This window comes from Entelurus aequoreus, linkage group LG13 (genome assembly GCF_033978785.1).
Source record: "Entelurus aequoreus isolate RoL-2023_Sb linkage group LG13, RoL_Eaeq_v1.1, whole genome shotgun sequence".
Taxonomy (NCBI): Eukaryota; Metazoa; Chordata; class Actinopteri; order Syngnathiformes; family Syngnathidae; genus Entelurus; species Entelurus aequoreus.
In genome coordinates, this window is record NC_084743.1 from 7,537,294 (window position 1) to 7,549,446 (window position 12,153).

Sequence of the window (12,153 nt, forward strand, 5' to 3'; positions counted from 1 at the left end):
AATTGGGCCGGCGCAACTATGGACATTTTGAAGAGGCATTATTTAAACGCATTAAACATTGAAAAGGACAAGCTGACTCCTATAATTGGATACAATTGGAGGTCTTCCTTTTTTATTGCCTCCAACTGGGCCAAAAAGAAGTTTGGCACAAAGATGACTTTTGACACCCTACAACTGGCGGAGAGCCATATAGCCTCGCTGATGATGACACCCAAAGGCCACAACGAGCGAGCGGTTCCACCAGGACCGAGCGATGACGCCGGGACGACGAAGCCTGTCTCTGCATCCCAGAAACCTCAGGCCATGGTGGAGATTGGCGGCGAGTTCCCTCCTCCTGCCTGCTTGGCGCCGGCTGTTCTGATGACTCCACAAAGTTCCAGCACACACGCAGAAGCTTCCTGCTCCGCTCCTGTGACGCAAGACGGCAGACGAAGGCGAGAACGCAGACGGCCCGTGAGTGACCTGAGACCGTGGAACATCGGACCCCGCGCGCCCCAGGTACAGAGTGCGACTTGTGGTTCACCCCCTCCCACCTGCAGGCGACCTGAGACGGAGAGGATGAGACGACCGAGTCCTGAGCGCACCGTTCCTCCTGACTACAGCTCGCTCACGCCCATCCTTGTCCAGCCAGCCACACATGTCGGTGCGGTGACTTGGAAGTCCCCCACTGACGGGCTGACACGCTGGTTCCGTAAATGGGCGGGCCCACCACACATGACCCATATATCGGGGGGATGTCTAAATGGGGTGCAAAATGTCTGACTTTGTGGGTGTTATCTGGTTGGCCTCCTTTGGGGACTTCCGGTGGGTTCTGCGTCTGGCGGGGCGTCGCCTTGGCGGGGAGTTGATGGACCGAGCACAAACCCCTCCCCCTCTCTCTCTCTCTCTCTCTCTCTCTCTCTATCGCTCTTTCTTTCTTAATCCCCCAAAAACCTAACCCTAACCCTAACCCTAACCCTAACCCTAACCCCTAACCCTAACCCTAACCCTAACCCTAACCCTAACCCCCATAACCGCAAGGTTTTCCAGCCGTTGTGCCGTGGCGGCCGACACACACAGAACTGTGTGTATGTCATCCGTTGTCAGCAATGTGGGTGTATGTACGTGGGCGAGACGGGCAATACCTTAGCCAGGAGATTCGCCCAGCACAAATACAACATTGTTAGACAAAAAAATACCAACACTCACCTGGTTCAGCATTTCCTCCTGCACGGATGGTCTTCCGTCCGGGTGACTGTCGTAGAGACGGATCCTAAATGGAGCCTCGCCCAACGTCACAGGGCAGAGCTCCTGTGGATCTCCAAATTGGGCACCAGACATCCGGGGGGCCTAAATGAGATGTAAGTGTCAGTCCGTTGGATTGTAGACGGACAGTGCACATCCCCTTCTCCTAACCCTAACCCTAACCCCTCCCCCAACCCTAACCCTAACCCCTCCCCCAACCCTAACCCTAACCCTAACCCTAAATCCTTACCATAAACCTAATCAGCCAGTGCCTCCAATCCTCTTACGGCTCTCGCTTTTCCTCATTTGGACCCCTTGGACCTGACACCTGTTTATCAGAACAGAAGTAGACACATTCAACAACGTCTAAAAACACTCACCGGAGCATGGTGTCACATACACACACACACATGCATTCAGAGCATCACATTTGGAGGTTACAGGGAACATCCTCTGCTCACTCTCCTCAATACTGAAGCCCTAGGTTACATATACAAGGTGCTTTTGTATTATTTCACCCTGAATGTCCTTGTGTTTGTTTATTGTTTATAAATTATATTATATTATATAATTTATATCATATTATATTGTATTATATCATACATTATATATCAATAACAATGTTTATCTCTTCATGTTATTGTTCTAGCAGACAAGTTTGTGCAATAGCATCCTTGGGCTTCAGTGGGTCTAATTGTTATTGTCATTGTTCTTCACTTGTGTTTGGGTCAAAACTTCTATTTTGAAGGCCAACTTGTGTATGACGTGGACCCCACCCCTTTATTCGAATGTTTTACGGCTATTGACACCTTACGACTGCACTACCTCTTGCAAACGGCAAGGTTAAAAGGCTGACCTTAGCCTACCTGTCGTGCTAACCTGCTAACTCTTTACAAACGAGTCAGGCCTGATGAAGGTATTCTACCGAAACGTTGCCATCTGACTCGTTTCATGTAAATATACTTCTTTTCTACTTTTCATATTTTTTATACACATTGTAGTATTTTTTCTCTGTTTGTTTACTCACCGAGTCCAGCTGGCCTGGGCGAGGAGCGACGCTTTCGTTCCTCTAGTCGCTATTTTCTGTAAATAAACAGCCTATTTTTGATACTACATGTGCTATGATTATTCACGATATTGTCCGGTGGCTTATTAGCGCGATGTTTAGCATATTTTTGCAACCAAAGACATCGGTTGCTTGCTAAATGCTATCAGCCATAGACCGGAAGTGCTCCCCTTGACCCCGGCGGAAGTCCCGCCCACGAGCACGCCGTTCCTCTTTGTTTACAAAAGGAACGGATAAAGACAATTTTTGTTTTTACAAAGCGAACACATTTTTGTTTCGCAAACCATTTTCACCACCATCTACACCAGCAGCATTAAAATTATAATTTTAAATAATGTCACGATGGTACGATGGTGCACGGCTTCCTGTTTGGTCGGGGCGAAGGCGCGGACCGGGACAGCAGGCTGCGCCTCCAGAGTGGCCTGCTTATTCAGAGGATTATTATGATTATGAGGATAATTTTCCTGAGCCGCACGAGCAGCTTCCCCCAATGACTTATGCGGATGTGGTACGGGGATACCTCAATTCCCTTCCCGTTCGCCCCTACCCGCAGACACGCCGCCATTTTGAAGACGAATTCCAAGAGGAGCGCGCCAGCGCCCCCCAGTGGAATGATGGGTGGAACACACGCCCAGCACAAAATAACTTTGTGCCTTCAAGACATCACTCTCCTGGATATTTGAGACCACATTTTTCACCTCCAAGACGTCCCCGCAATCCTCCTCGTCCACTCGGGAGGCGCCAGGACTCTTCCAGGAGGGAGGGGCCGCGTCAATATTCCAGCAGAGACAGGGACTTTGTACCTTCAAGGCAATATGTCTTACCGGAATATTCACCTCAAGGACGTCCCCGCGTTCCTCCCCGTCCCAAGAAGAAGGGCAAAAAGGGCAAGAAGCAACAGAACGCTTCTCGGAAGAAGGCACCCCCGGACAATTCCCCAATTTCCATGGAGGGGAATTTAAAAGCCCAGTGTTTTTATAACATTGTTAAAATCACACATCACCTTATCAATGTTACTAAAGACACTTACCCCCAATCCATAATAAAAATGCGTGAGACGCTGGCCACTATGATTAAACCAGCGGTCACCAACATTGAGATTGAGGTTTTGATCAGGGCCAATGCCAATACTTGGGCATCAACAACTGTCGAAATTTTAAGACAACATTACAATGACACTCTGGAAAAAGAATTGGGCAAGATAACCAGTTTTATTCACGAGAGTTGGAGACCCGCTTTTGAGCTGGCTGTTACATGGGCAAAAAAACACTTGGGGAAAAGATTGTTGGGGGACACCCTCAAGCAGGCCGAGGCCCTCATTGTCGCAGCCTTTGCCGACCCCTCTGTCAACGCTGGGGGGGCACGCCCGGCCCAGCCCTTACCAGTCCAGGCTGCCACCCCGGCACCGGAGGTGGTACACCCGGCCCGGTCTATACCGGTCCAGACTACCACCCTGGTATCGGTGGGTACCCTCACTGACCCTATGGGCCCAGTTGGGGCTCCTGACTTGGCACGGGCAAGAAGCCCCCCAGCTCAGATAGTCACTCGGGCTTCGGTGGCTACCAGCACCGACGCTGTCGCCCCAGATTGGTCTCCCGAGGCGGACCGTCCAGCAATCCCTCCAATCCGGATGGCCCCCATCTTCCTTCCTCGCCGGCCGCCGACTCCTGCAGTGGCGGAACCTCCCAAGGAGCAGAGGATGACCACGCGCCGAGCTCCGGACAGCAGACCCGCCAAAGACAGCATCGGTGAGGATCTCCCGACCCGGCCCATTCCTGCACGTCGCAGGCTACTTCCTCTGGGATCACCTGCAAGACAAGACACACAGGATACCCCCACTCAGACCGAGGACGACGATGAATCACCACGTGGGTCCACAGTCTCTGGGCAAAACAACACCCAGGATACCCCCACAAGTGGGTTCACAGTCTCCGGGGAAAGCAAAACCCAGGAGACCCCCACTCAGACTGAGTACTACGGTTACTCACCAATGGGGCCCACGCTTCATTCGCCCCTCCTCATTGATCTTCAGGACCAGGAACAGGGACAGGATCTTGCTTCGATGCTGTCCCCAAGCATCTCTCCTGTGGCCGCCGCTACCCCCGTCTCATCCCCGCTCCAGCTTCACATGGAAGATGAGACGACACCACAAGGTGAATTTTCACCACAGGGGCCCACACTTTCCGGGACCCCTAGGGAGGACTGTGAAGACTCACCTTCATACCTTTTGCGGAAGACGCTCCCTGGGGAGATGCTTCCTCAGGAGTCCCCCGATTGGTCACATTTGTTCCCCGGGACACTAAAAAAGAAACCACATGGGGAGCCTTTGGTCCCAGGTACTCCACTGTCTATTTCAGATTGTGTCCAGTTGGTAGAGGATGTTACCTGCTCCTCCCCCCGTAGACCCACTAGACATATGGGCTCTCAGAGGAGGATGATGGATTGGAAGTTGTCGGCCACCAAGAAGTACTTGATGATCGGCGACTGCAATCTCTCTCATCTTCCTCCTTTTCATATCGACGACCTTCAGATCGATAGTTACCCGGACGCCAATTTTCGACACGCGGAGGCCATCCTGCGCAAAACCATAATTGCTGTCCCGGTGGAAGTGTTGGTACTTTCCTTTGGGATCCATCACCGTGAGCAGAAAGTGAAGGAGACTGCTATTAAGCAGCTCCAAGGGGCACTCAGGGCAGCCGCGCTTACCTTCCCACGGGCCCGAGTGCTAATCCCCCTGATCAATTTTTCGGCAGCCCTGCCCGCTGAGCAAAAAGCCAACCTTGGGCTGCTGAATCTTTGCATCAGGAACAATTACGCTCACATCCCGGCTCTCGACGGCCGGGACTTTGAGACCCAACCTGACCTGATCCACTGGACTCAGGACACTGCCAAGTTGATGCTCAAGCACTGGCTTGAGTTTTTAAACTTGGCATCCCCATAATCCCGTTGGTTCGGGGGGGTAATAAGAACGTGATAAATTTGGCCCGTAATTTCACGCCAACCCCGTCACACATCTCCCTCCTTAATAAGGGCCTCAACTTTATTCCTTCCACTAACCTCAGTAGCGACTGGCATCATCAACTTCAATTTGACCTCCAGCGCTACCATAGACGTGTCAAACTTGAGGTGTATTATGAGAATCAAGATTCTCCAGGACCCACACCTTTCACAGCCCGCTCCGGCTGGGAGCCCTCACCTGGACTTATGCCTCCGGAATTCCAGGCTATGGTCCGGTCCGATGGGCTTTCCGTGTCCGGTTCGGGCTGCGCACCTGCGGTCGCTCCCAATTTGACACCGGAAGAAGTTGAGGCCCTTCAAAATCTAAAAAGAAACAAGCACATTGTCATCAAACCAGCTGACAAGGGGAGTGCTGTTGTCATTTTTGACAGGTCACAATATTTATGGGAGGGTTCCCGGCAGTTGAGTGACATGACGTATTACAAACCACTGCCGGAACCAATTTATCCCCAGACCATCCCCATGGTAGGCAAGATTCTGGATAATCTTCGCCTCAAAAAATTCATAAATTTTAAACAACAGAGGTATCTCATGGGGGAGCGTGATCCTCGCCCCCGCAGGTTTTACATGCTCCCTAAAATTCACAAGGAGCCAGACAAGTGGAGCAAGCCCCACGAGATCCCTCCGGGCCGCCCCATTGTGTCTGACTGCGGCAGCGAGACGTACAGAACGGCAGAGTTTATCGACCATTTTTTAACTCCGCTCTCCGTTCTGCACGACAGCTACCTCAGAGATACCTATGATTTTATAGATAAAATCAAGAGTGTGAACATTCCCCCAGATGCCATCCTGTTCACCATAGACATTGACAGCCTGTATACAAACATCGACATCGATGAGGGTATTCAGGCTGTCAAAAATGTCTTCTACAAGTACCGCGACGTCAGCAGGCCCGAGAAGGAGATCCTACAGCTCCTTGAAATTAATTTGAGGAGAAACGACTTTGAGTTTGACGGTCGTTTCTACCTCCAAATTAAGGGCACTGCTATGGGCAAGAAATTTGCACCGGCGTACGCCAACATTTTTATGGCAGAGTGGGAGACCTCTGCTTTGGCCGCCTGCCCAAAACGTCCCCTTTATTATTTTCGGTACCTGGATGACATCTGGGGTGTTTGGACGCATTCCAGTGAGGAGTTCAGCGTGTTTTTGAACACGCTTAACACTCACTACAAAAATATCACCATCAAGTCGACCATTAGCAGTACTTCTGTCGACTTTTTGGACACCACTACATTCAAGGGTCCCGACTTTGCTATTACGCAACACTTGGACATCCGGGTGTTCTTCAAGGAGACCGACACCCATGCGCTCCTTTACAGAAGCAGCTTCCACCCCACGCATACCTTTGCGGGGTTGGTGAAATCCCAATTATTGAGGTTTCATCGTATCTGCACCAGACGGGAGGACTTCCTGGGGGCCTCGAGGACCCTCTTTTCTGCTCTGATGAGGAGGGGCTATTCCAGGTCCTTCCTCAGACGGCAGTTGAGGGGCTTCTTGGACCCTAGGGGACCTCCCCCTGGGACAGACATGATTCCTCTGATCACCACCTACTCTCCTTCGGCTGCGCGGGCCGCCTGGAAGGTCAAAAACCACTTCCGGGTCTTTGTGGAGAGTAGTGGGAGGCTGCCTGGTCGCTATGTGGTGCCGGCCTACCGCAAGAACCCCAACTTGAATGATCAGTTGGTCAGGGCCAGGGTCTGCTCATTGAGAGACCCGCCCTCCACCAAGAGGGACGCCCTTGTCCGCCACTCACAATGGTTGGTGAACCCCCATAACCGCAAGGTTTTCCAGCCGTTGTGCCGTGGCGGCCGACACACACAGAACTGTGTGTATGTCATCCGTTGTCAGCAATGTGGGTGTATGTACGTGGGTGAGACGGGCAATACCTTAGCCAGGAGATTCGCCCAGCACAAATACAACATTGTTAGACAAAAAAATACCAACACTCACCTGGTTCAGCATTTCCTCCTGCACGGATGGTCTTCCGTCCGGGTGACTGTCGTAGAGACGGATCCTAAATGGAGCCTCGCCCAACGTCACAGGGCAGAGCTCCTGTGGATCTCCAAATTGGGCACCAGACATCCGGGGGGCCTAAATGAGATGTAAGTGTCAGTCCGTTGGATTGTAGACGGACAGTGCACATCCCCTTCTCCTAACCCTAACCCTAACCCCTCCCCCAACCCTAACCCTAACCCTAACCCCTCCCCCAACCCTAACCCTAACCCTAACCCCAACCCTAACCCTAACCCTAACCCTAAATCCTTACCATAAACCTAACCCTAACCCTAACCCTAACCCCTAACCCTAACCCTAACCCTAACCACCCTAACCCTAACCCTAACCCTAACCCCTAACCCCTAACCCCTAACCCTAACCCATCCCCTTCCCAATTTCTCTCTCTCTCTCTCTCTCTCTCTCTCTCTCTCTCTCTCTCTCTCTCTCTCTCTCTCTCTCTCTCTCTCTCTCTCTCTCTATCTCACCCCCAAAAACCTAACCCTAACCCTAACCCTAACCCTAACCTCCCCCAACCCTAACCCTAACCCTAACCCCAACCCTAACCCTAACCCTAACCCTAAATCCTTACCATAAACCTAACCCTAACCCCTAACCCCTAACCCTAACCCTAACCCTAACCCCTAACCCTAACCCTAACCCTTTTGTGATTTCTTTCTTGCAGGGTGCCCTGAGGGCCTACCGTTGGAGCTTGACGTTACCGGCACGGGCTGAAGCAGGACAGTGCATCCTTGCCCATCCCCCTTTCCCTAACCCTAACCCACCAACACCTAACCCTAACCCTAACCCTAACCCTTCTTCAAGGAGACCGACACCCATGCGCTCCTTTACAGAAGCAGCTTCCACCCCACGCATACCTTTGCGGGGTTGGTGAAATCCCAATTATTGAGGTTTCATCGTATTTGCACCAGACGGGAGGACTTCCTGGGGGCCTCGAGGACCCTCTTTTCTGCTCTGATGAGGAGGGGCTATTCCAGGTCCTTCCTCAGACGGCAGTTGAGGGGCTTCTTGGACCCTAGGGGACCTCCCCCTGGGACAGACATGATTCCTCTGATCACCACCTACTCTCCTTCGGCTGCGCGGGCCGCCTGGAAGGTCAAAAACCACTTCCGGGTCTTTGTGGAGAGCAGTGGGAGGCTGCCTGGTCGCTATGTGGTGCCGGCCTACCGCAAGAACCCCAACTTGAATGATCAGTTGGTCAGGGCCAGGGTCTGCTCATTGAGAGACCCGCCCTCCACCAAGAGGGACGCCCTTGTCCGCCACTCACAATGGTTGGTGAACCCCCATAACCGCAAGGTTTTCCAGCCGTTGTGCCGTGGCGGCCGACACACACAGAACTGTGTGTATGTCATTCGTTGTCAGCAATGTGGGTGTATGTACGTGGGCGAGACGGGCAATACCTTAGCCAGGAGATTCGCCCAGCACAAATACAACATTGTTAGACAAAAAAATACCAACACTCACCTGGTTCAGCATTTCCTCCTGCACGGATGGTCTTCCGTCCGGGTGACTGTCGTAGAGACGGATCCTAAATGGAGCCTCGCCCAACGTCACAGGGCAGAGCTCCTGTGGATCTCCAAATTGGGCACCAGACATCCGGGGGGCCTAAATGAGATGTAAGTGTCAGTCCGTTGGATTGTAGACGGACAGTGCACATCCCCTTCTCCTAACCCTAACCCTAACCCCTCCCCCAACCCTAACCCTAACCCCTCCCCCAACCCTAACCCTAACCCCAACCCTAACCCTAACCCTAACCCTAACCCTAAATCCTTACCATAAACCTAACCCTCCTGGTATGAGTGTCTAACTGGTGATCATAACATATGGCGAGTCGGGTGGCAGAACACACGGAAGCATCTCAGCCAGTCAGGGTTTTCACTGTTAGAGCAGTTGGATGTCAGCCATTCCTGTTGTTTCAGGCTGTGGTAGGAGCCTTGGTAGTGGTGTCGCAGCTTGGTGGTTGAGCCGTCAGGTAACACCAGGAAGGTTCCTTCTGTGCGATATTGAATGTCAGGGTACAGTCTGTAAAGGAGGTCATTACCAATCTGGCAGGGTGTGTGCAGGTCAATCACGAAGGGGTGCTTTAGTGTGTGTCCCGCAATCTGAACCGGAAGTGGTTTGGTGACAGGTAACCTTCTTGTGACCCCAGCGAAGCCTTCGACCTTTAAAGAGGAAGCACACAGTTTCTTTGGTACCTCTGCATTCAGAATCGAATGGGTGGCGCCAGTGTCAATCACGAACTGATAACATTGTCCGTTGACACTCATGTCCAGCAGGGGGCCAGTCTGTATCTCCTGCTGGGGCTCCTGCGGTGGGCGTCCTTTGCCACGCTTTTGTGTTCGTTTGTTGGCACTACGGAACCTTTCCTGTTCGAAAATGTTCGGACAATCACGACTCCAGTGACCAGGCTGGTCACAGCCGAAACAGTTTCCACCCCGGACTGGCTTTGAAGCACCGTGTTGTCCACCACCCGAGTCCAACCGTCTGGTCGCACGTCTGTTGAGGATTCTTTCCTCCACCTGTTGGAACTCAGAAACAAGGTCACCCAGTGCTGAATATCCCTTGCTGATTTTTTACTAATTAGTTCTTTTGACCTTTTATCTTCAGCGATCTGTAAATTAAGGATTTGCTTCCTTGCTGCTCTGTCATTAGCCTTATCATCCTCATCTTGAGGAAAGAGACTGCGCATAGCAGTAGCTATGTTTGTAACGTATGGTGTTATCGGTGAGGTCGAAGATTCAGCCTTTAATCCTGCTTGTTGTTCTGTATTTTTGCCATCTTGTGTGGAAACACAACGATACAAAATGCTTCTAAAGTCTGCTACGGAGAGAGTGTATCCTGCTGTTAGCTTGTCTAATGTGTTGAGCCAAAGACTCCCACCTTCAGACACAGGTGGAAGTTTGTCAACAATGGCTTGCATGTCTGCCACAGCAAAAGGCTTATATTGAAATCTGCCGCTATTATCAGGAAAAAGTGGATACGTGTCCCTCCAGCTTTTTTTTTAAGCGTGTGTTGTATGCATGTGGTTCATGTGGGTGTTGGTCAATGTAGCCTTCCATCGAGCCATTAACAGTTACAGGAGACCACAAAGTCTGGCTCTGTTGTGTGTTGTTCAAGAATGTCTGATGTGCACGTGAGAGACTGTCATCTACTGGGGGAGGGCATTTGTTTATGGCAACAAAATGGTCTGGCGTGTAAAGTGAGGAGTTTTGCGTTGACTCATGCATTATCTGCTGTCTAGTAAGATTAGGCATATTCGGGAGGTTTTCCGCTGGGTGGCTGTTATTTTGGGGCTTAGGCACCAGAGGTGATTTACACTCAGGAGACATCGTTAGTTTTGGAGGAGGGTTCAATCTTAGAGAGGCTGTGTGAGCAGCGCCCTCACTTGTCACAGGAGTAGGGGGCGGTGGCCTAATCAAAGTCTGGGCGGGTCGTTTGAATTGTCTTACGCATGCGCGGCAGACAAAAAACCAATCAGTCAATTCTGTCATTAATCATCAGTTCTTTTGTTGCATTTCGTTTTTCCACGTAATCCCCGTTTACTTTTATCATACGACAAACTCTTAAATTCTCTCCCTGAGTGTTCCATTTTCACCAGCGCACACACACACACACACATGATCACGCGCATCCAGCACACACACACACACATGCACGTGTAAGCAGTCACGCACACACAAGCAAGTGCCTACGGCCCTACCCACACACACACACACGCACACGTAAGCACTCTCTCTCTGCGTTTCACTTTACCATAAAACTTCCAGTTACTTTTTTATTTTACTTTTTATTTTACCAGACGTTTGAGTTCACAACTTTTCGAGTATTGTAAACTCCCTCTTAACCCTTTCAAGGAACGTTCTCTTTTCGACAACCGTCCATTCAATTGATCATTACAAAGTAATGACTAATCACATTTTCCCCAGCCGCCATCACATTCTTGTCTGTCACACTCCTTGGCCATTGTGTCCATTTTTTTTTCTTTTTTTCAGGGGCCTCAAACCCCTGAACCATACGGCGGCCTTTAACCCCGTACTTTTATCATACAATACGCAGCTAGAGCCTCTAACTCTAACCCGTGCAATTTATCGTACAATACGCAGCTAGAGCCTCTAACTCTAACCCGTGCAATTTATCGTACAATACGCAGCTAGAGCCTCTAACTGTAACCCGTGCAATTTATCGTACAATACGCAGCTAGAGCCTCTAACTCTAACCCGTTACTATTTGCTTACTCGTCAGTGAAGCAGCCCGTCACGGTAATCTTGACACAATGACGTGAGTGGTATTCACAACTTTTATGCAATGGTGGCTAGGGCAAAATGCAACCAATCTATCAAAATGCAATCAATCAATCAAAATCACCACTCTGTGTCTGGGGTACAATTCTGTGTTTGACTTACAGACCTCAGGACAGACTCCTAATGCAGATTTTATCTAAAAAGAAAGGTTCTGCTTACCTTGAATTATGTTTTGGCCATGTGAGTCTGTCCAGAAGATTGCAAGAGAAGGTCCAATTGTCAGCGTGTCATCTTGGACGAAGCCCCCAAATTGTTGCGTTTGACCAGATGTTCCTCCAAGTGGGATGTAAAACGCTGGTCAGTCCCAAGTTCCTTAGATGACATATAACTGAACTCAAAGGTACCACCAAGCACAGAATAGGTATTTTGTAATTTATTGTCAAATATTTGAGAATAGAGACCAGCCTCGAACACATACAAATGCGTAGCCCAAGTTGATCTGGCATTCCAACGGAAAAAGCAACTCTTTTCACACAAAGAAAGCCCCCCCCCCCCCCTCCTCTCAACACTGATAAGAAGAGAGACTTGGGG

General features: G+C 50.6%; 1 long non-coding RNA gene across 1 annotated transcript; it reads right to left on the bottom strand.

The window, feature by feature from the left end:
- Positions 1 to 1,052: 1,052 nt before the first annotated feature.
- On the bottom strand, positions 1,053 to 2,498 carry LOC133663737 (uncharacterized). Its single transcript, XR_009828398.1, has 3 exons — positions 2,252 to 2,498; positions 1,475 to 1,552; positions 1,053 to 1,329 (listed from the first exon to the last, which is right to left on the bottom strand). It is a non-coding gene; the product is annotated as an uncharacterized LOC133663737 (long non-coding RNA).
- Positions 2,499 to 12,153: the final 9,655 nt, after the last annotated feature.